General features: G+C 40.6%; 1 protein-coding gene across 5 annotated transcripts in view; it reads left to right on the top strand.

The window, feature by feature from the left end:
* The window catches only part of DLG2 (discs large MAGUK scaffold protein 2), a 1231136-nt gene that overhangs the window by 1031036 nt on the left and 174879 nt on the right, over nt 1-25221 (top strand). The window contains exon 1 of one of the 5 annotated variants that reach the window (XM_081239500.1): nt 5824-5878. The exons of the other annotated variants lie outside the window; for them this stretch is intronic. The gene's annotated coding sequence lies outside the window, so the exon portion shown is untranslated. Of the gene's footprint in view, nt 1-5823; nt 5879-25221 lie in introns of those variants that run through there. 5 annotated transcript variants of the gene reach the window in all.

Raw genomic sequence — 25221 nt, 5'->3', positions numbered from 1 at the left:
TTAGGGACCCACCCTACTCCAGTACGACTTCTTAACTAATTACATCTGAGATAATTCTGTTTCCAAATAAGGTCACATTCTGAGGTATTGGGGGGTTAAGACTTCAATATATGAATTTGTGGGGGGGGAAATACAGGTTAACCCATGACACTAACCAAACTCATGGAATTCTTGTATCAGAGTCATTCAGGAGAGGTTGAATACATTAAAAATACAGTAAAGGGCTTCCCTGGTGGCGTAGTAGTTGAGAGTCCGCCTGCCGATGCAGGGGACATGGGTTCGTGCCCCGGTCTGGGAAGATCCCACATGCTGCGGAGCAGCTGGGCCCGTGAGCCATGGCCACTGAGCCTGCACGTCCGGAGCCTGTGCTCCACAACGGGAGATGCCACAACAGTGAGAGGCCTGCATACCGCAAAAAAAAAAAAAAAAAAAAAAAGTAAAGTACCAGGGATTGTAAGGTTTGTTTGTTTTTTTTTTTTTTTTTTTTTTTTTCTTTTTGCGGTATGCGGGCCTCTCACTGTTGTGGCCTCTCCCGTTGCGGAGCACAGGCTCCGGATGCGCAGGCCCAGCGGCCATGGCTCACGGGCCCAGCCGCTCCGCGGCATATGGGATCCTCCCAGACCGGGGCACGAACCCGTATCCCCTGCATCGGCAGGCGGACTCTCAACCACTGCGCCACCAGGGAGGCCCGGTTTGTTTGTTTTTTAAGAAAATATATAATTGAGGAATTTATAACTTAGGGACAGTAAGTAATTTATGCAAGGATATGTAACCAAGAAGTAGTGAAGGCCTTCCCTGGTGGCGCAGTGGTTAAGAATCTGCTTGCCAATGCAGGGGACACAGGTTCAAGCCCTGGTCCGGGAAGATCCCACATGTGGTGGAGCAACTAAGCCCATGCACCACAACTACTGAGCCTGTGCTCTAGAACCCATGAGCCACAACTACTGAAGCCCGCGTGCTACAACTACTGAAGCCTGTGCACCTAGAGCCCGTGCTCTGCAACAAGAGAAGCCACCGCAATGTGAAGGCCACACACTGCAACTAGCCCCTGCTTACCGCAACTAGAGAAGGCCTGTGTGCAGCAACAAAGACCCAACACAGCAATAATAAAATATAAAATGAATAAATCTTAAAAAAAAATAATGAAGATGTGACTTTGAACACATTTACTTAATGAATATTTAAAATACGTGTATGTGGCTGACTCTGTTCTAGCGCTGGAGACTCAGCCATGAATGAAGTAGGCAAGGCCCCTGGTTTTACATTCCAGTGGAGGGAAGCAAAAGTTAATAAAATAAACAAATAAATATGTAATATAAATTTAAGTAGAGATAAGTATTATAAATTAAAAGCGAAGTCCAATAAGAGAGTAGAGAATAATGGAGGGATAGAAGATGATGTTCTACACAGGATGTCAGGGTGTTATTTCTTGCATGAGGAGACATGTGAGCAGAGTCCTGACTGCAGTGAAGGAGTAAATCCTAAGTGAAAGGGGAGCCACAGAAGGGAGCTGAGTAGGGAATGCTGGGGTCTGATTTTTGTTTTAAGAGAACCTGCTTGCCGTGTAGACAGTGATTTGTAGCAAGGCAGTAGTCAAAGGAAGGAAACCAATTAGGTGAGGGCAGAAATCCATGTGAGATTATAGTGATATAGAGTGGGGAGCAGAGGTGGAGATGGAGAAAAGATTGGGGATATATTTTGAAGACAGAATTAACAGCAGTTGCTGGTGAATAAGATGTGGGATATAAGATTTTTTTTAAAAGAACCAAGAATGAGCAACTTGGTGAACAATTATGCCATTTTTTGAAATGGTACATATTAGGAGTGCAATAAATATGGGAAGGGGGTGGGGACCACAGGTTTAGTTTTGACGGTCAAATGGAGATGCTAGGATGTGGGATGCAGCTGGATATGAAAGTCTGGCATTCAGGGCACAGGCTGGGACTAGAGATCTACATGTGGTAGCCTTTAATCCATAGATGGCATGTAAGCCTTGATACTGGATGTTGTGGCCTAGGGAGTGAGTATAACGAGAAGGGTGTAATGATGAGCCCTGGGACACAAGAAACTTGAAAGATCAGGAAGTGGAGAAGGACTCAGCAAAGGAGACTGAGAAGGATGAATTAGTGAGGTAGGAGGGAAACCAGGGGGGTCTCAGGGACCAAGTTTAAAAAGTGGTTGACTCGAGGAAGATACAAGTCATTGTGTCAAAGAGCTGTGGAGAGATTGAGTGAACTGAGGACTCCACTCTGGCCATTGCTTTTGTTGGTGAACATATCATTATTTACCTTAATAAAAGCAACTCTAGTGGAATGGTGAAGGTGAAATCTGACTGAAGTCAGTTAAGGCGAGAATGGGATGTGAAGAGGTAAAAACACTGAGAGTGGACACTTACACTTTATGTTCTCTGTTATCTCAATTTCTTAGAAGCAGTGAATATAATAGTTAAGAGAGTGGGCTCTGCAGTCTTAGAACTTCAGTCATTTTTCTGATTGTGCCAGTCAGCTAACCTCCCCAGTCACAGAGTCCTCATCTACAAAGTAGAGATAATAGTACAGCTCACTTCAAAATGTTATGAGAGTTGAGGGCTTCCCTGGTGGTGAAGTGGTTAAGAATCCGCCTGCCAGTGCAGGGGACACAGTGCAGGGTTTGAGCCCTGGTCCGGGAAGATCCCACATGCTGCGGAGCAACTAAGCCTGTGTGCCACAACTACTGAGCCTGCGCTCTACAGCCCACAAGCCACAACTACAGAAGCCCACGCGCATAGAGCCCATGCTCCGCAACAAGAGAAGCCACCGTAATGAGAAGCCTGCGCACCACAACAAAGCGTAGCCCCGCTCGCTGCAACTAGAGAAAGCCCACAAGTCAATCAATCAATCAATAAATCTATTTAAAAAAATGTTGTGAGGGTTGAATGAGAGATGCAAGTAAAGTTTTAACTCATTGCCAGCCCATAATAAGTGTCAATAAATACTAGCACTGTCACTAATATAAGCAAAGTACTTCCAGGCTCCACATAGTTCATTACATCTGGGAGCAGTTGGTGGCATGAGGTGGTAATTATGACAGAATATGTGTTATGATGATCCTTGATGGGGACAGAACAGTGTGTTATAATACAAAAACTGTATGAAGACTCCTCCACAATCATTTTTCATGGGGTGTTACATAATGGTGGAATATCCAGGCAGCAGGGGGAGGATGGCTCTGAAGGGGATTTTGGGGGATCATGGTAGATCAAGGAGCTGCAAATCATGGAAGGACTTAGTAGACCAAGCCACATCAAGCTATATGTGGATAACCCACATATTGATATTGCAAGTAACCCTTTATCTTGTAATCATAGTTATTCATTATTTACTCTTTGCTACACACGGTGTTTACACCTGGCTTTTCTTACCAGTTTAGAAACCCAAGTCCCTGTCCCCCTGACCCTCTAATTATGTTGCATACCTCTGCTTCTACAGTGTCTAGTGTTACGGTCATGAAAGAGGGGGCACCTCATCTACGTATATTCCATATCCCCTAGTAAGATGCTTAGAGGAAAAAATAAACAAGGAGAAAGTAGTCCATATGTGAGCAAATTAAGTTGCCCACTCGGTCATTCTCTAGAAACACAGAGCTAAGAAAGTCTCTCATACTTAATCCTGCATAGCCTGGAAAATTATAGCATCACCTTGTCCCACAGAGGGCTACTGCTGATGTCTCTCAAGGAACATTGATTGCATACCTTGGAGATAGCAGTCTCTTATATGGATGAACTCACCTGGTTGGAACCTGTCGGGTGGCCAAATCCTGGTTTATATTGAGTTAGGACAGGAGTTTGCAGTGGAACTTTTGTGACAAGAGTACCTGTTTCCTTGCTTGGCACACCTTGACTTAGTGGCAGTAGGCAGCTGTGTGCAAAATTTCATTGTTGTTATGTGGCAGGCGCTTGTTTGAAACAGGTGAAGGAAGCCAAGTTAGTCTCACTGTGGATAGCCAACATGCTGTAAAGTATGCTTTCCTGGGCTGGTGAGTTCATTTGACTAATAGCAGAAGTGAAGTAGAGAGCTAGGGACCTGAACAGGCAGCCTAGAGCTGAGCCCCCAGGCCTGCCATTCTCTGGCAGAAAGTACCCATATTCCTGGTGATGTTCTTCAATCTGGGTGATAGACCTCTCTGGGGTTGTTTCCCTTTTTTCACCGGCTGGCAGATTCACAGTCTTAACAGAATCCTTGGCAAATAGTAGTTGACATGGAAAAAGACACTTTAAAGAGAAGGTGAGGGAGAAATCCATTTTCCAAAAAAGAAGTGTGGTAAGAATAATAGCCAATAGTTTTGGGAGTATGCATTATAAACCAGGCACTATATTTTCTTGATGTACTTAATCTTGCAAGGTAAAAATTAGCATACCCATTTTATAGATAAAGCATCCCATGTTACTGTAAATCAGTGACAAAGCTAAGGTTTAAACACAAGGCTGTTTGGTTCCTAAACCTATGCTCTTCCTGTAATTTCTACTAAAGGCCATAGTAAATAAATCTGCTTGCATTGCTCGTCTGCCCCTACAGTTGAATGTGAAACACTGCTTGGGATAGGAGGATATGTTTAAGAGTGTGGGCTCTGAAACCAGGTTGCCTGGAGTTGATTCCAGCCCTGCCACTTAGCAGCTGGGATCCTACTTGGATGTGTTAACCTCTATGAATCTCAGCTTTTTCATCTGCAATATGTTGTTTATGATAATACCTACCTCGTAGAAATGTTTTGAAGATTAGATAAAGATTAAATGAGGCTGAGCACCTAAAACACTGCCTGGCATATGAGAAGTGCTCAATAATAGCTATTATTATCAAAAACATGATTTCTAGTGTTGGTATTCAGTGAACCTAAAGAGGTTATATTGACCTTGTCAGAGAGGAAACAAAAAGCTCAGGCACTGCTCCTCCATGCTACCTGCCTCTTAATGATTTTTGGCCAATCAATGGTACTGTTCCTGATTTCTGCATGTCTCCCGATTTTCAGGGCTTCCTTGCTCTAGAGGTAGCACAGTAGGATAGGATAGAAAGACACTGTTTTGACATCAGAAGACCTGGGGTTCGGGGTCAAGCTCAAATTGTATTTGGAAACTGTGACCTGTGCAGGTCATTTTCTCTCTCTTGCTATGGGTTCCTCATCTGCACAGCTAGCGGGTTGAACTCCCGAAACTCTAGGGCTTCTTGCATCCTCCATTTCTGTGAGCATTGGACAAAGTCACTTAACTTCTCGGGTGGCTCATTTATACTGTAGCACTGCTGAACCTTTCCTGGTTGCTGAGGGGCTCAGGGAGAGTGAAGTGTTTGGTGCACTGTGACAGGCTATGCAAATATGAGGGCTGATCTTTACAGAATTATTAATGAGAATTAAACCTGAGTAGTATGCCTCGCTCTGTGTGCGTTGGAGACTCAGGGGCTTTCCTCCACGTTTTGCCATCTTTGCCTACCCCCCACTGGGTTGGGTGGATCCACCTTAACAAGGTGTGGGGGAACACAAGTGGAGGATGGGGTGCGGTACTGATGGTGGGAAAGCGTCTTATTGGTTAATGCTGGTACATCCCAAACACCGATTACTGTCACTGCTTCTCAGGCTGATATATTTATCAGGATGAGTTACAAGGAAATATACGTACCCAGGGAGAGAAGACGCTGCATGGTCACCCCCTGTGATGTAAAGTATGAGAGCCTAGGAGGGGCTGTTTTATAATTCATCAGGTTTTGCTAGTGAGTTCTGCCGGAGTCTTAGTTATAAAGGCAAGTGTGAACTGGACGGCAGACAGGAGAACCTGGCACCAAGGAGACGGAGAAGCTGCCTTTGGTGCCTCCTGCCTCCTCCCTGCTTTGTTCCAATAATTTTGTGCTCGGTAAGTTCCCTGGCTTTGCAGCTAATCGTTGTTGAATAAGCTTGGCAAATGAATCTGTAGTTTGGAATATGCACTTGCTGTCAGAAGTGTGTGTCAGTGTTTGGGCTTCTGACAAATTCCACAATTCTATTAAATGAGCAAAATAGCTTAAAAGATGAAACAAAAGCCGACAAATCAATTATTCACCTTGATCCTTGGAAGGCTGCTTTCTTTGGTTGCTAAAGTTTCTCTGGTTTCATTCTGTCAGTTTCATCTGTTGGGTGAGCTTTGAAAAGAACAAGTCTCTTTGTCATGAAATTGTTTTTCCTAGCTGCCAAAAGGAGGTATGTACAGGGCGGTTTGTCCATCCCCACCCCCCAGCTTACCCTCCCCAGCAATCGGTAAATTCTAAAACAGACTGTTTGCCTGGTAACCAGCTCCGACAGAGCTGAACCTATGCAAGGCAAGATTCAAATTGCAATCTTTTGTGTGAACAGAACTGAGGGACTCTGAATAATTGTCATTGTGGAGATTATTGTGAGACTCGGTATGGTGGTAGTCCCTGCGTTTTGCCGGAATGGGATCAGAATGTGAGCACATTTGCATTTGGCATGCCTGTTGGTGGTGTGGGAGAAGGAGGAAAAGAAAAGACTGGATCGTTATGGAAAGAGCTGTACATCCCACCCGCAGGACAGACAAATGCAGAAAGCATGGCAGTTGTATTTGCGTAACTTGGGACTGTTTTCTCTAGTTTCCTATTCCTGTTAATAATTACCTGAAGCTGTGTTTTGGCCCACATCTGGGTATGCTCCAGGTCCTGGCTCCAAGCAGAGTGAGCGCTAACTCCTGATCAGCTAGCTGTAGGAAGTCATTTCCTCCTCAGAAGGAAAGAAGCGAAAGCTGTACCTTCCTGGACTCCTTTCTGCCGTGTTGTTTGCCTCTGTCTAAATCTCATGGAAACCAACAGCTTGACGTACTTTTTTTTTTTTTTGCAGTAGCAGATTTAACTGTGGTGTCATATGGCATATTATGTATGGAAAGGAATAGCAAGACATTTTTCTGAATGTTTCAAGTGTGTCTGGCTTGTTGACATTTGCTATATTTCACTGGCAAGGAGCTACTGTCTTCTGAACCCATAACTGTCTGTCCAAAGCGTTTACTTTCTGCATAATTGCACTTTCTCTTTAGATGTGCAATCTGTAGATCTGACAAGAACATCCTCTTTATCCTCAAGGAAAGCAACTCGTTTTAGCATCTCCTTGAAAAAAATATGCATTTTTCCCCCCACCAGCTTGCTCTTTGCTTTTTCTTGATAAATATTTTGGTCATCAGTACCACTATACTTCCAATAAAGTTGTTTCTTCTTTCCTAGTACACTTTCTGATTGCACCAAAACTTGGCAAATTTGGAATATGGAATGTATCTTTTTTTCAGGATCACATTTTCCAGGCATTCTTCTTTTGTCCATAAATAGCTTTTCCATATTTTCCATTTCTCTGAATAAGTTCTGCTTAAAGAGCAGAGGAGTGATGTATTATGGTTGGCACTTAGGGGTGTGTAACCTGAGACTTGGTTTCTGATCTACAAACTGGCTGCCCCACAAGGGGTCTGTAAAATGTCTTTTTGTCTTGTGTTCAGCTCAAAGCCTCTGGGCTACAGCAGTAATGATTAAGATAGGAAATTCAGCAAACCATTGCAGGTATAAACCAACATCTGCGTTTGATGGTCTGGTCAGCACGTGATGCTTGTAAAGCTCAGGACACACAGCTGAAGGTTCCTAAAAGTGTTAATATATCTTAATGCCAAGAACAATACAGTTGTAAAGTACCTTTGCGATGTATTGCACGTTGAATTTTACTGTACTACATTTAAAAAAATCTCCTGCCAGAGACCCTGGTTTATTTTGCAGCAGTACCTGGGTCTTGATTCAGTGTGGTTTTATGGAGAAATAAACCAATGCACTAATTTCCATAAACTGAGTTTCTTCTCATTTGGTGGTGGTTCTTCCATCTTCCATCTTCTCCACCCACCAAGAATAAGCTCTTTCAATAGCAACAAAAGAAAATTTAGCATGAGTTATTCTCAGTTAAATTTACAGCAAGACGAACACGAACTGTGACGAGAGAACACGTACACACCAAAAAGCATGTCTCTTAAAAAAGGGTTATAAGCCAAAGAGGCATGAACATTTTACCTACATGACACACATGATTTTCTTTGAGAGAGGTTGGGTGGGTAGAAGCGGGCGAGGTTTATAGGAGCTGTTCTAAGACCTGGCTTCAGCAGTCAGCAGATGGAAAGGGCAGGGGCTTTGTGTCACCATGGTCCCCACCTCACTCTCCTTATCTGTAAAATTGGGGAGGGGAAGTTAGGAAGATTACACCAGATAGATGATGTATGTATGTGTAACCAATGGTGCACTGATTGGCACAAAGGGGACCCAGTAAAAGGTAGTTGTTATGGTTAGAAGTTGAATTTTGTAAAATATATTAGCTCATTTTGATGTTGGTTTTGAAAGAAATACGCACATTAAATAGGAAGATTATAAAAAATTTTCTTGTTAGCAAGAGACACTCCTGTCAGATGATTTTGTTTTTGTTTTTATTTTGGAAACCTAGTAAACACAATTATTACCCTTCAGTTCACATTTCACTAATTCTTAGAATGGCATCTAATGTCTTTACATAATTTTTTAAAGAATAAACTTGATGTCAAATGGGGAGCATGGAGATAAACTGATACCAAATAATATTTCATAGCCTTCTAAGTTATTTGCTAAACAATGAATAGGCCATAATTCCAGCCCTGGCATTGCATTAAAGTACCTAATTATAAATATCATTTATTACGCCCCAGGCACTGTACTGTATGTTTTACTTGCATTTTCCCAGTTACTCCTCATTACAACCCTACCCGGTAGGTACTGTTTTGCTTCTCATTATCAAATTAGGAAACGAGATTAGAGAAAAGTTTATTTAAATACTACTAATTTAAATTGGCATATGGCAGTGCTAGAATCTGAACTCAAACCTGTCTGATTCTAGAACCTATACTGTAACCACCATGGTGGAATGATTCAGTGGGATTTGCCCAGCTCTACATGGCTCCATTTTGGAATCTTGGCCCTATAGTTGCCTTGATTCCTCTCCCCACATATTTAACCTCTATCGGAGTTTAGGGGGTATAAAAAAATGAAGTAGGAGGCTTTCATTGCTCTCATTTTTGGTCTGTGCCAATCAAGATCACTTTTTCCTGAGTCATCTTTACAATTCTCACCAAAGTATAAAATTTAGTATTAAAAAGCATGAAATTTTAAAAGGTCATAAATCTACCAAATTCAAGATAAGATCTAAAAGTTACCCTGAATTAGTATTGTCCTTTCACCTGGGCAGCATTCCTCTGTCTTTAGAGGAGTCTCTGGGCCAAGAGGATGGGCCCATTGGGAGCTTGCTTTCTAGACCACATTCAGGGTAAACAGGATCATGGAATTTCTTCCCCAGACAATCCTGAGCCCACTTCCAAGGGTTGTACTGTGTGCCCACCCCAGGGCGTGAGGAAATCCAAGGGGTTGCTATTTGCATGGGGTTAGGGGTGAGGCCAGGGAATGGGACTTTGTTGATCATAGCTTGGACTTGTGAGTTGGAATATCCACACATCTGCATGAAAGGCCTTTTGCGGTGCAGGAAGGAACTATGGAAGAGAAGAGGGGCTGGCCCAGGTCTGGGGGCCTCTATTTGTGTTCTTACCTTGGGCCCCCAAAATGTTAGGCACAGCCGTACTCTGCACTGAAGAATGTTTACCTGTACTTCAGAGTAATGAAGCTAAAATTCCAGTGGGTTGGTTTTGTGGGGCTTTTGTTTGTTTTTGCTTTTGACCTTTTCTCCATTAAACCAAAAGAAATCACTTGACCAAGAAGGTGGTCAAAGCTATGAAGACCTCAGACTAAAAGCTTTTTAAGTTCCATTTTGGAATTGACAGCAACCTGATCCACCAAGGCTAGATACTGGTCTTTTTTCTAGTTCAGAGGCATAGACTGACTTTGGAAGGTGACTTTAGGGTCAACTGGATTAAAACTCCGCCATTTATCCTTTATGCCACTTGAAAATGTAGTTGCTCAGAGAGTCCAGTGGTAATTTCAGGTGCCCTTTTCTTATCTCCGGTTTTAAATTGCTGTTGTAACCCTTGGTGCTGGGGGCTGATGAAGGCTGCCTGAAGGAACTCTGCGGAACCCTGCCGTACAGGCTGGTATGAAAAGCAGAGGTGATGATCAATGGCTTTGTGTGGCCTTCTGTCATTATTACAGCCCTTTCTTCTGCCCAGCGTCTCATTCTCCCAGAAGATGGCTTCTTTCCATCTTCTGTTGTATTGGAGACAAAGACCCACCTAAGGAGAACTAGTAGTCCAGGAGTTCCAGGCAGCAAAATCCCTGTAATTATTAAGGATCTCGAGGGCTTTTATTTTGTTTTGTTTTGTTCTTAATGCAGTGAAAGCTATTATGCAGTTACCAGAGTGATTTTTTTGTCTGTTTGTTTTGTTTTTGTTTCTGTTACTCTTACCTTCATAAAGTAGTTTTCAAGATGAAAAGGTAGAAAGCATCTTGGGACATATTTTCTACTACCAAATCTTGCAACCTTGCTTTCCTTAGCTATAAAGCAAGTAAAGCAATTCCTGTCTCAACGCTGTTGGGAAAACATAAATGCGATAACTCATGTGCCAGTAAATAGATATTCCCTCATCCACATGAAAGCATCTGGCACAGTTAAAACTTAGCACATAGTGTGCCTATATCAAATGTTCCCCCAGTCTGAAAATACAGCTGAAAATACAGTTAAACTGGTGACTCTGTGATGACTAAGGTGTGTGCCACACTTGACAAGCAGAAACAGGACAAAACAAAATTTATCATTTAACCTCTGAATTGAAAACTTTTAATTGGCTGGTGGTAGCCCCATCGACTTTTACTTTCTTTTTTATGTTTTATGTATCATTTGAACTTTTATAATGAGCATGCATTATTTATGTAATTAGGAGGAAAAAGGAGAAGAAACATTTTTAGAGAATTGAATTAGAATAGGAAATGGTTATGGATATGTTGTGGATATCTACCTCGGTAGGAGGACTCCTGTCAAAATTTTTTTTAATATAAAATACTTGGGAAAGATATTTTCTGGCTGGAATAATTCCAATTAGCTTACTTTATATGCTTGTTTGCTTGTTTATTTGTCTATTATTAATCATTTATTAAGCATAGACTAGTGCCAGATGTTCTGCCAGGTGCTGAGATTTAAAAAATGAACACTCATAATCCTTGAACTCAACGCGTTTGTAATCTAAGAGAGATGGACATGTGAGCCCACAGTTCTAACACAGAGTGATCCCTGCTGTGCCGTAACAGGAACAGGTGAGATTGCTTTCTATTGCGAGGAACTGGCTTGATCGATAAAGAAAATGTATTGGTGATTGTAACTTAAAAGTACGGCAGTGAAGCCAGCTTCAGAGGTCTGATCCTGTGGCACACCGGGTTCTCAAGAAATCTGTTTCTTTTGGTTTTGGCATGTTGCCTGTTTTGGTATTAGCTGTATCCTAACACTAACTGCCCTCATGGTCCCAGAATGATTGTCAATGGCTCCTGGACAACTTATTTTCTAGTCATGTCCAGCCAGAAAGCAATCCTGAGAATGGTCCTTAAAATTCACTTTTAAACGGACTGGCTTACCCTTGAACATAAAGCCAAATCACCAGCCCATTCTGAAGCTTAGACAGGATAAAGACAGCCTCCCCATAACCTTATGGGCCCCTAAACAAAGTCTGGCAGCTGTTCCTGTTAGGAAGAGATGGTGGGGAATTTGATGTTGGTCCAGTGTTTAGGACTCGGCGCTTTCACTGCGGGAGCCCGGGGTTCAATCCCTGGTTGGGGAACTAAGATCCTGCAAGCCTTGCAGAGTGGCTAAAAAAAAAAAAAAGGAAAGGGTGTTTGTTGGTGGTGATGGAATGGATGCTGGGGTCTTCAACTTGCTATATGTACAATGCACAGTGTACAAATGTCCACTAGAATTAGTACATAACAGAATGGAAAGAAGGCCAAGCATACGATGGTGCATGGCTTTAAATATTGACTCACCCCACGATGAGTAGGAGATGGCCAAAAGATAAGAAAGAGGGAAAGGCTTTGAGGCAGAGAAAAAAAGCTTTTTGCAGTCACAGAAACTAACCAGGTAATTGTTTAACTCTCTGTTTATCTTCACATTGGCACTATTGCAGAAGTTACCAGCCAGAAGCCACCCAACTAGTGGTGTAATTAACAGAAAACCTAATGTATGTTTCACCAAAACCTGCTATTGGATGATAGCAGTTGGGTTTTAAGCTAAACCAGTCATGTCTTTATTTTTTTATTTTACAATGTGAGTACAGATATGGAGTCAATTCAATATGAACCTTAAAATTTCTGTCCCCTGGTTCAAAATTATAGATTTTAGAGCTAGACAATACCATTGTCATCCTTTTCTTCTCCTTTTTTGCTTCTGTGAAACCTATTCAAGGAGTTTAATGATTCACTCAATGCCTCAAATTTATTTAGATTGTGATGTCGTGAAATTTCTGATGCTAAAAAATAGTATAAGACAAAGAAAAACAAAGACATAACCAAAAAAGGTATAAGACAAATGAGGCTACCTTTGAATAGATGTGCTTACTTGCTAATTGTGTAGTATATATCACACTGAGAATGAGATAGACTAGAATAAAATATTTGTTAGCCAAATATCAATGCTCTATAGCAAAATTAGATTAAACTTTGGTGTCTGTGTGATTCACAGTTTATATAATTTATCTGTTCTTTAGTTCTTCAGCCTTAGGCAGTACTCACTTTTTCTTTCCATTGAAAAAGTAAAATACTTCCTGGATAAAATTGTACTGGGTGGGCTTGGTAACAGTTTCTATTAAAACTCTTGACTCCAAATTTAATTAGCTGTGTTTTGGATTGTTTTTCCAGTTTTGCAGCATAGAAGAAGTGACAAGACTATTATTTACTTTCTGTAGGAAGTGTGCTCATACTGTTCACAATTTTCTGGCATCTAAATGCAATCATAAAACATTCTTTTTTTATTCATGAAGGTCATTAAATGCCGTCAACCTACCTACCTAATGAATGTGGTGCTAGATACGCATTCATCTAACTTCTTCCCAAAGAACACTCAATAATGGCAACAAATGGAAGCAAAGTATATTTTCTCTTGCCATTTGCTTCTGGTGCAGCAAATCTGTTCAGAAAACATGAAGCCAAGCATGGCACTGGTCACAGCCCAGCTGTGTCAGTGAGGAACCAGAGACTTACTCAGAAAACATGCTTGAGTGAGAGAAGGCAGCAGTGATCATGTAGGAAATGCTCCCCAGGGCACTGGTTTCTTCTTCAAATTAGACAGCTCTTCAGTGCAGAGATAGAAGCAACTAAAAATAGTGGAAGGGTGATGGATAATGTTGACTTAAAAGCACATATGTCATCCCAGAATTAAAAGGTGCCATTATCCCGTGACACAACTTTACTTCCTATAGCACAAACCAGATAAACTCTTCTTTGTTTAGTTTTGAGGTTTCCTTTCACAGGTTTCCTTTGCCCTCCCCCTTCCCAACTGCTTTATATCACCCCCAACTCCAGTTGCTTTCCCAGGCCTTTCACAGAGCTAATCGGTTAACTAAAGATTAACTAAAGAGTTAACCCCTGGCACAGCCAGTTGTTAAATATGGTGACATCGCTTCTGTATAAGACCCATCTTATTTTTTAAAAACTTGTGGCTACAATGGAGGAGAATAACATTCAGATGCAGAAACAATGTATAATTAAGAGCTAAAATGTTTGAGACAGCCCTGTGTGATTTTTAAAAGAGTTTATCACTGATAAAGGAGATATTATTTGAGATTGTCTGGAAAGATTGGCCAGGAATTTGGATAGGACAGGAATGAAGGACAGGGCAGAATATGCACTTGTTTTTCATTCATTTATTTAACAAATAATAACTAAATCTCCCATGTGTTTGTTGCCACTTTGCACACATTACCTCTTTACCTTTACCTCTCATAACAGCACTATGAGAAGAGAGGAGAATATAAGGCTTGATCACACAGCTAGAAAGTGGCAGGAAAGCCCATGTGTTATCCACTCTTGCCCATTATATGCAAGGCTCTGTATTAGGTGCTGGCATGGTGAATATGAAGATGCATTTTTTTTTTTTTTTTACTTGTAAAGGCCAAAATTTGCAAACCCAAGGAATTATTGACAGCCCTTACGTGAATGAAAAAGTGTTCTTGGGCCTTCCATCATCAAGAGCATCATTTAAAAATATGATTGGGTAATACATTTTTATATTGCTTGCTTCAGTTGCTTCAACAGCAATATAAAAAGTGGAAATGTGAGCCATAGGGAACTAGCTAAACTCATTATAATTTGATTATCTAATCTTCCAGTATTAGTCTTCTTACAACCTTTGCATAACATAGGAACATTAGAAAAAGCAATAAAGCACACATTCTAAGCATTTAGGCTGTTGACAAAGTCATACTTTCTATCTTTAAATGGAAACTGAAAGAGCATGACTATTTATTAATGATTTTATAGCAAATCTAACTTTTTCTGGCTGCTTTCCAGATTATGCCTTACACAACAATGAGTGTATACTTGCTATAACTAAATTATATGGGGAAATGTACATTTATGGGCCAGAGTATGGCATCACCTCCTTTCTTGCCAAAAATACCCCCCAGTGAGTTTCTTGAGGGCAAGGGTTTGATTTCATTTATCCTTGTATGCCTGGCATCTAACATGGTTAATTGATAGACACCAGATAATACATCCTTTTAGGCAGGGTGGAGACAATGTAAGATTGAGAAGTTGGGGAATAATTTCTGGAGTTAACCCTGAAGGTGATGTAGGAATTTACTAGCTACACGGAGAAGGGCATTGTAAGGAGATAGTTTATACTGGGCAATGTTTTTGAAATAAAAATGATCACAGAATTTGTATTTTTAAGGAAAGCAAGGAAGACCTCAATGCCTTTGCAGTACTTTTTGTTCCTGGCAACCCATTTTTTCTAAACTTCTTTCCCTACTCCCTTCTTCTTTATCTTATCCCCCACTCATTCTTTAAAATTCAGACTTCAACAAATAAGTAACAAGGAGAAAAGAAACATAGGGGAAGCACTTAAAAGGCAAATCAACTAATTGTAATCAATGAACCTATCGGGTCCAGATTCAAACAAACTTTAAAAAAAAAATTCATGACATTTATGAGACAATTGGAAATTTGAATACCAACTGGATATTTATTTGGTGATGTTATTGGTAATATGTTAGATGTGATAATGGTATTGTGGTAATGTTAAAAATAGGTCCTTATCTTTTAGAGATACACATTGACGTATTCACAGATGAAATGATTTACATCAAAGTAATACAAGAGAGGGAAAATGAGTAGGGATATAGATAAACAATAAATAAAATAATAAATAAACACATAAACATGAGTTTGTTTGTATCTTCCCAGAACATGTCCCTCCCACCCCACCCGCCCACCAGAGGGTTCCATCTCCTCGTTATATCCCAGATGTTCTGGGCATGTTTCATAATTATCTGTTTACGTGGGTCGCCATCACCAGAGGGAGCTCATTAGCAAGGACAGATTTTTCTTTGTCCTCCCATTGACTGGCTCACAGGAGGCACTCAATAATGTCAGATAGAAGGATGAAGAGGTAAATGAGTGGGTACAGACCTCTAAGTTCTACATCAGGGTGTGTGATTCAAGCAGTGGGCTCCCTTTCATTTCCCCTAGTTTTATCTAATTCCTAAAAAACAAATCTCAATTCATGTTCTATATACAAAACAGTGTTTGCTCGTAACTGAAAGCCAGGAATGCAGCCGCCTAATTGAAACTAGATAATTCACACATTTGCATTTAAGATTCATAGAAGGCCAAGTTGTGAGGCCATGTTCTTAATTACTATAAGATAGCATTGTTCCAAACCTATTTGGTCGTCATAGAGATAAAATATGAAGAAAAACATTTCCTTCTATTTAAAAAAATTAATTAAATTATGGTTATCGGAACCTAATTTTTGCATGTAAATCTACAAAACTTTCACGTTTCCGCCCTATGAACACTCTTTTGGTCCTTTGCAGGGGCTTATTTTATATCAATAGAAATTATACCTCTAAAAAGTATGGAATAGAAAGACTGAAGGGGTCTTTGGCAGGTGATCTAGTCAACACTCTTGCCTTTGAACCACATTATACTGAAGCAGCAGCCAAGACAAATGGAAATCTGCTTCCTTTTGTATTAAGGAGAAGATTTTAATCAAATCACTCCTTGGTAGTATACTATTATTGGAAATATTAATTTGCTTATAGCGCTGATTTTTTTCTCATAAATTTCTGGGAATATATGTGTTAACAATAGAAAGGAATCCATTTGTCCCTCAGAATTCTTAGATAATTAGTTATCCACCCAGGAGCAAGCCAATGAGTTGAATTTGTAAAAACATGCATGATATCCCCTAGAGAACCTGTTTCACAGACCAGGTGGAATTTGCTGGTTTTTTTAATGAAATTTCTTCATCAACACGAACTTAGTATTTCATGAATATGTGCATGTAAGAGAGCCCAAAGGGATTTGTTTCCTTCTGTTGTATAGATACACTTTCTGATACTAAATTACAAATAAGGAATATGTATTCCAAAACCATTATGGTTCCAATAGTAAGTATTGAGTATTCAGTTATAGAACCTTCAGTGGAGTGTTTTATTTTTCTTTCTGTGTGTTCAGAACCTAGCACAGGATCTGAAAAAAAGTAAAAACACAGTACAGATTAATAATTGGGTGTTGCTATGCATGAGTCAGAAGGCCCTCCATCCACTCTTTCTATGAAAATTCTACCCTGCTTCAATGCCCACCACGTCTGTGATGCCAGACCTGACCAGTGCTTTCCATTTAAATCCCTTCTTCAATGGACTTCAGCTTGAGCTTCATCATTCTGTTTTTTTACTTTATTTCCTTAGGAGATTGTAAAGTGAGTGGGAGGCAGGGACCATGCTTCCTCCTCTTTCTTTAATTTCTGCACATGCTTAGCAGACCCTGAACCACCTAGAAGGAAGTTAGCTACTTCTGGAGAAAGTAGCACTAATTTCTCCAGCATAGACCCTACAAATTTTGGACAAGTTGGTTGCAGTTTTGGACCAACTGCCATGTGGTCAACTTCATATTCGAGATAAGTATTTGTAAAGATCACTTAGATATGCCCCTTTGTGTCCTGGGGACTAGGATACTAAAATTCAGCCCAAATCTCAGGACTGACAGAAATGAAAACAGAATACTGTTTACAAGTGAATTAGAGAATGTATTAACATTATACCAGCTCCATGTCCACCATCCTCCAGCAATGTACGTCTGCCTGAATGTCATATACTTAGATAGCTGTAATAAGAGGAGGTATGACAGAGTTTGCATATCACCTTTAAATGGCAATAATTCCATTTCAAAGGGCAAATGAGTGAAAAATGCACTTGAAAATTCACTGGATGCACTGAGAAAAGGTTATCTAATCTTTAATGTAGAATAAAGACAAAAGCTTATTTTAAGAAATCTTTTCTTAAAATAAGTTTCCTTTATTTGTTTTGTTTATATTTTTTCTCTTGATTTATTCCTATAAATACATGCAGCTTTAATTATTAAAAGGCAACTGTGCCTAAGGAATTATACAAGGGTGACCATACATCCCAGGTTGCCCTGGTCAGTTCCAGTGTATGTCTGGATTTGGAAGAAGATTATTGAAAGTAAGGCAAATGGGGCTGGAATGAGATTATTGTGTTAAGGTCCAGTTGGAGAGGGAATGAAAAGGACTTTATTCTTCATTGATATTTATAGACTGGATGGGAACAGGCATAGAAGGCTGAAGCCCTGGCTTTGAATTGTGCCCATTCCACTTAACCACCAGTGTGACTTTGGGAAAGTCATGCTCCTCTCTTGGGTATCGGTTCTTCTCAGCCCATGGTAGAGTTTTGTGCTGTGTACAGGGGTCACTTTTTAGATAGTTATAGTTAAGTTGTTCCTAGAGGTAACCACTTGGAGAACAGAAGTCTGGAAACCTTACCTGATAAAGATTACTTAAAGAAACCAGGGATGCTTAGGTTCACAAATTAGAACAGCAAATACACTGATAACATTATTCAAACAAGAGAGCCTTTTGAAGAGATGAGAGACTATAAACTTGTATAATTGCAGAGGGCAGAAGTAGGTCTCATGGGGTGGGGGAGAATTAAAAGCAAGAGATTTCAGTTCTCTATGAAGAACTTTTTGATAATGACATAGGTCTAGCAATGATCTAAAAGGCAGTGCTAGTGAAAGCATGAAGCAGAGAATATGACACATAAATGTTTATAAAAATCATGGGGGAGGTGGTGGGTCAAGCTGGCAGAAGCCTGAGAAAAATCCCAGTGGAATGTGGTTGTACTTGACTTGTCTCCCAACACATGCACCCCTGTGTATGCTCCATCCTTGTCTTTTTCACTCCGAAGATCTACACAGCTATAAGAGAACTCCAACCCATGTTTCTATGGCAATGCACTCTTCATTCTCGAAAAAATATCCAGAGAACTGCCAAAAGGGCAGTAGAGAGTATTCATTTTCTTTTAGGCAAGTTACCTAATGGGTTGAACAAAGGCATGCCAGGTCTGGGTTTCTTTTGTCTAGGACACAAGGTGGTTTGAATTTTTATTATTGTAGTTTAAACAACACATGCATTAAAAAAGATAAGAGAAAATGGTAAACTCTTTAGTCTTGAAATTCTCTCTTCTCTCTCTTTCTTCAAGCTTATTTAACCCCCAAATCATGATGTCTGTCACATCTCTCAGGTCATCCTTGGCAGAGACAGAGCACCCAAGAACTATTCTAATCTTTAACAAGTGTACCCCTTTTGGTACCCTCCTTTGCTCCAAGCTGTGTGTTATGTTGTAGCTGTATCCTTGTTTTATTCCTGCGCCATAAAGTCCGGAAGACCTGATACTGTGCCTTATTTATTGTTGTATCTGGATTGCCGAGCATAGTACCTGACATAAGAAGGTAACCCAGGAACAGTTGAGGAATGAAGAGGAGCCCATCTCTTCTCTCTTAGAACTATCTCTGCCGGCCTCTTCCATGCAAGACTCTCCCTCGCATGCCAGTTCTACTTTTACCAGTAGCTCAGCGCCCTCTTTCTGGTTCCTTAGGTCTTTTATTCTCCAAACTGAACATCATTTATGTGCACACATTTTATTTTTCCACACTTCTAATGTTCCAAAGAAATCCATTTATTTCTTCCTTCTCTGACAGTACTTTAAAAACTAGTTGATTGATCAAGCACTAAGTCCCTATTTATTGAGAGCTTGGTGGCCAAACACCCTGCTGGACACGGAGGAATTTCCAGTTATGTTAAAAAAAAAAAAATGTTTTCTATCCTCAGTCTAGTTGGAGCTTAAACTATGTAAGTAGGATGGGAAAACTCATGGTGCCTGCCAGGTCTCGGTAAAGTAAGAAATACGTATCAGTGCTGATTGATGGGCTTTCAGAAGACATTTTCAAACTGAGAGACTCAGAATATTCAGGAAGTACACATTCTCAGTTAGCTTTTCAAAGATAAATTGAGTCTAGATCATACAAGAAGTGAGGGACACAGGCATTTTAAGGAAGATTGATATACTTTCCAATCTGATATTTATTTACTAATTCAACAAATATTCACTGAGAATCTGCTGTGTGCCAAGCACCAGGCTAGAGACTGGTACTGTGAGTTTTCTGAGATCAGGTGTGGTTTGGTCTTCCCTCATTTAATCCCAAACTATCCATGACCTCATTCATTCCTACAGTTTTAACTACTACCTCGAGGCATGCAAAAGGCACCCAATTCTACCTGTCCACCCCCAGAATCTTCTAGCAAGTCTAATCTTGGATCTCATTTTAAGGGAAAGTGAGGTGTGACGATTCTGCTCCACCCACTCTGTGCCAGCCGTTCGTTCCCACTCTCCCCCACCCAAAGTCACCAGACACGATGAAACCTACAAAAGTTATAATATACAGACACTCAGTTCTTTGCGATTATATAACCTTTCTAGGTAGTACGGTTGTAAATGTTAAAAACATGTTTTCAAGGGTTCCTTCACATCACTGCTGCCAGTTTGGGACTGGAGAGCCTTGTGGACTAACATGGACCAGCCTGCAGGATGACTGCCTATGTATCAACAGACCCTTCCTCAGTGTTGATGATGGCAATACTATATTCACTCACTAAATCATTATGATGGGCCAGATGCTGTGCTAGGTGCTTTCTGTCTGTAATAGATCTTCCTTCCAGTAGCTCTAGAGATATCACTACTGCTATTATGTAAATGAGAATACTGAGGTCACAGAAACATCCTGCCCAAGATTTCAGGTGTAGTAAGTGACAGGAGTCAGTATGAGAACCCAGATCTGTTTGGTTCTAAATGCAATGCAGTTTTCTATTACATTACAACAGAAGTAGGTTAACAGTTTGCAGTGCCTCAGTCTTTCATTTGGATATTTCATTTGGAAAGTAGGGATAGATTCTTATCTCTGTCTGCCTCAGAATTACAATGCTCTTGATGACTGAGGTTTCTCAAGGGAAACCAACAGCCTAGGAGGTATTGTTCCCCTGCTGAACAGTGGGAGGGATCCAGGCATTAAGGTTAATGGAATTACCAGCCCACAAGTGGTTTATGACCCAAGCGACACCAGAGCACACAATCTGCAAAGGAACTTCTGGCTAAGCAAAACCAGTGAACTTTCATTCATTTATTCACTCAATTAATACTTTACAAGCTTCTTCTGTGTGCCACACACACACATGGTATCTGCACTGATAAGGCAGATACAATGTACACTTTTAACAGGGTATCCTACTGGGTCTCATATATATTTAATAGACAGCTTACCTTGGGAATTAATGTACCCTTCCAATTTATAGTGATCTTTCTAGCCACAGTAGCGCACTAGCAGTAGGAGCAGTGAAAACAGCAGCTCTTAACCTCTGAAATAAGATTTTGGTGGCAACATGGTATGTTATACCTATTGAGGGCAGCGTCTGAATGGAAAAAGCAAAAGCACTTTGGCATCAGACAGTCTAGGGCTCAGCTCTCAGCTCTGACATTTAATAGTTGCTGTGTAATCTTAAGTTCTTTCATCTCTAGTAGCTTCAATTCTACAACTGCACGTAGGGATACTACTGCAGTTGGTTGTTTTTTCACTCAGTTGTTTAATTTTTATGGAACATTAAGTTGGTCAGGAAAACAGCACCTTATGTATTTTAAGCAAAAAAGAGTTGTAATTTAGTGTATTAATGTGATTAGAAATTGTTGGAAGGGCTGGAGGAGTGATAGTCAGGGGTAAGGGCAGATACACCCACACTGGGATATTTCAGGAAGCCATTGCCTGAGCCATAGATTTTTTGCAGCCCTGAAGCTGGAGACCAACAGTGAACTGTGGAATCTGAGGAAACTGTAGGAAGCCATAGCAACACAAACTTCTGTGCCATCCTGCCACCACCTTTCCACATCCCCAAACTCATGAAGGTTACTCTGATTGAAACAATATTGACTGTAATCCTGCTAACAAGAGATTCTGGGAACAGGGTTCTCAGGCTTCTAGTCCCTGTGATATACTGGAGAGCATTGGCGTAGGGGTTAAGGATTGGTGCTGAGGACCAATATATGATAGCCAAAACAAGTATGTCCTATGTGCAGGAATTGTTCTGCAAGTACAGGGGTGAGTGAATAAAGAGACAAAATATTCCCCTCATGTGGCTCACATTTAATGGTGGGAGATTAAATTAGTAAATGTGTTGACACATTTAACAGCCAGGCACAGAGTAGGTATCTTAGAAATCATCATTCCCTTCTTTTAATTCCCACACTGGCCCAGTCTGTCTCCTTTCCATGAAATTTCTGACAAGGTAGATAATTCAAAGATTAGAAAGGGAAGAGCTGAGGGTGTGCCTTTGGGACCATATAGTGAGCTTTTAATTGACAGTGCTTGCCTTTTTTTTTTTTTTTTAGTAAATTTATTTATTTATTTGTTTGTTTTTATTTTTGGCTGTGTTGGGTCTTCATTGCTGCCTGTGGGCTTTCTCTAGCTGCAGCGAGCGGGGGCTACTCTTTGTTGTGGTGTGTGGGCTTCTCATTGCTGTGGCTTCTCTTGTAGCGGAGCGTGGGCTCTAGGCACGAAGGCTTTAGTAGCTGTGGTGTGTGGACTCAGTAGTTGTGGCTTGCAGGCTCTTGAGCGCAGGCTCAGTAGTTGTGGTGCACAGGCTTAGTTGTTCCATGGCATGTGGGATCTTCCCGGACCAGGGCTCGAACCCGTGTCCCCTGTACTGGCAGGTGGATTCTTAACCACTTCACCACCAGGGAAGCCCCAACAGTGCTTGCCTTTTGCATATAGAGCCTCATTTTAGTTTGTATTGACTTTGAAGGCCACTTAGACATGCTTCACAGCAAATATTCTCTCCATAGATAATATAGACCATCTTCAAAGACATTTATCAGTGCAGTTTAAATTAACTCAGTCCAGATATATTGAAATACAGATGTCCCATAGGCATGTAAACATTGCCTCCTCACAGTAGGCTTGAGAATGAGAGAGGAACATGTCGGGCATGCATTGATGTGTTCATTTACATGAAAGATTCATTTACTCTGTCTTGAGGATTTGCCAGTTGCCTTCACATCTGCCTCCGGCTGGAGGTCACTATGCTTTGTACCCTGTCTTGATGCTGGAACGTAAGGTAGAGTTGATTCACTTAACCCCCCAATTGAGGCAGCCGTACAGTGCCCTGCGCAGTCTGGGGTGGGAGCTGTCTCAAGTACTTGCAGTTGCCTTTGTTCTTTTTTTTTTTAGATTTTATTTATTTATTTATTTATTTATTTTTTACAACTTTATTGGAGTATAATTGCTTCACAATGGTGTATTAGTTTCTACTTTATAACAAAGTGAATCAGTTATACATATACATCTGTTCCCATATCCCTTCCCTCTTGCGTCTCCCTCCCTCCCACCCTCCCTATCTCACCCCTCTAGGTGGTCACAAAGCACCGAGCTGATCTCCCTGTGCTATGCGACTGCTTCCCACTAGCTATCTACCTTACGATTGATAGTGTATATATGTCCATGCCTCTCTCTCGCTTTGTCACAGCTTACCCTTCCCCCTCCCCATATCCTCACGTCCATTCTCAAGTAGGTCTGTGTCTTTATTCCTGTTTTACCCCTAGGTTCTTCATGACATTTTTTTTTTTTTCTTAAATCCAAGCTGTGAACCACAGGGGGAAGGACATGCTCTCTGGAGAAGTCATGAGGAGTGTATGCATAGGGAGAGATGGAGGGAGGGAGGTCAAATAGTATAATTTTATCACCATTCTCTCTGTGTTCCCATCATTGCTCTCCATCTGCACCCCCCCACACACACTTAACGTACCTCAGTCCTTTCTCTTCCTGTCAGTACTGCCTTGATAATTTTTATGTATGCCACCTTAAATGTCAGTGGGTGACTTTATCTAGGGTCACATGAGCAGTGTTACCAAGGTGAAATATTACAGCAAATGTGCTCCTGGTAGAAAATGTCTATAGGTAACTCTCCTGTAAATTGTTAAAGAAACATGAGTCCTTATATACAAATAATATGTGCACACCACCCTTAGAGGTAGCAGCTACTGGGCTCAAGTTGATGGTGCACAAACAGGAATCAGAACTCAGTGTCATTAGACTTTTCACTTTTTGGGTAGCCACAAATGTGGATTTTGATGTGAAATTTCTCAATTTTTAACTGTTAACCCTTGATTCATATTTCTGAAAACATCACAGAGTCAAAGAAGACATGATTGTGGGTCACACATGGTTTGCCAGGTGCTGATTTGTGACCTGCTTCATAACATCTTCTGTCATAGAACCTGAACAATGTTCTTACACATTATTATTTTTGTGTATTCTCTTCACTGGGCTAAGAGCTCCTTAAGGGCTAGGTTGTGTCTTATTTCTCCAAGACTGTTGACTACCGTGGTTCCCAGGACATAGCAAGTGTTCAAAAGACAAAACAAAACCCTATGCGTTTGCAGGGTTTTTTTGTTGTTGTTGTTTTTCACAAGTGTTAGCCTCTATTCACTCTCTAGAATAATCTTTTTGTGTCTTAGTTTTCTCAGATATACAGTATCTATTTTGTAAAGTCCCAATATGAATCATCTTAAGTTATAATAGTAATAACTAATACTTGCATAAGTAGTTTAGTTTGGAAACTTGATAGTTAACACTTTTAAGGAACTTATAGTCTACCTGATGTAAGAAAAATAAAACTCGTTATCACATTTTTTTGGTCCTGCTTTCAGATTTGGTTTATTTGGAGACAGTATGGTGTAAAAAGAGTGCTTTTAGGCTCTGGGGGCAAATGTGGGTTTAAATACTGTCACTGTCATTTGTCAGACACATGAACTTGAGCAACTCATTTCATTTGTCTGGGCCTCGCTTTGGTAATAATAATACCCACCTCATAGGATAGTTGTAAGGATTACATTAAGTAATACACATGTGACTTTATACACAGTAGAAATTAAATAAATGTTTATTCTTTGGGGGGGAAAGGGCATCTCACTTTCTCACATCTTTGACTCATTAAAGCCTGTATGCACATAGGAAGGAGGGCTGTATATATATATATTTTTGTTTTTGTTTTCATAATATTGTGTACTTTTTTTTAAAATTAATTAATTTATTTGTTTTTAATTTTGGCTGTGTTGGGTATTCGTTGCTGTGTGCGGGCTTTCTCTAGTTGCAGCGAGCGGGGGCTATTCTTCGTTGCAGTGCGCGAGTTTCTCATTGTCGTGGCGTCTCGTTGCAGAGCACAGGCTCTAGGTGCGCAGGCTTCAGTAGTTGGTGGCACGCGGGCTCAGTAGTTGTGGCGCACGGGCTTAGTTGCTCCGTGGCATGTGGGATCTTCCCGGACCAGGGATCAAACCCATGCCCCCTGTATTGGCAGGCAGATTCTTAACCACTGCACCACCAGGGAAGCCCTGTATATTTGGGTTTTTTTAAGCAAAAATAAAATGATTGGTACATGTGGAGAAACAGAAATCTTTTCCATATTTGGATAATTACATAGACCAAAATTAAAAAAACAAGGTGGAATGTATAAGCTTGATATACAGTCCTGGTGTTTTTCATTATTACTACCTTTAATATTATGCCTTTGACACAAACTTCAAAAGCTGATTCCTGCTAATGTTTTTGACTTGGGAAACTGGATGGTCCACAGTGCATTTCAGGAGCAGGAACAAATTTCTGGAGGTACAAG

Source organism: Mesoplodon bidens, assembly GCF_964165515.1.
Source record: "Mesoplodon bidens genome assembly, chromosome: 7".
In the NCBI taxonomy this organism is placed as follows: domain Eukaryota; kingdom Metazoa; phylum Chordata; class Mammalia; order Artiodactyla; family Ziphiidae; genus Mesoplodon; species Mesoplodon bidens.
The sequence above is the reverse complement of the archived record's forward strand: the minus strand, read 5'-3'. Positions and strand labels throughout refer to the sequence as shown.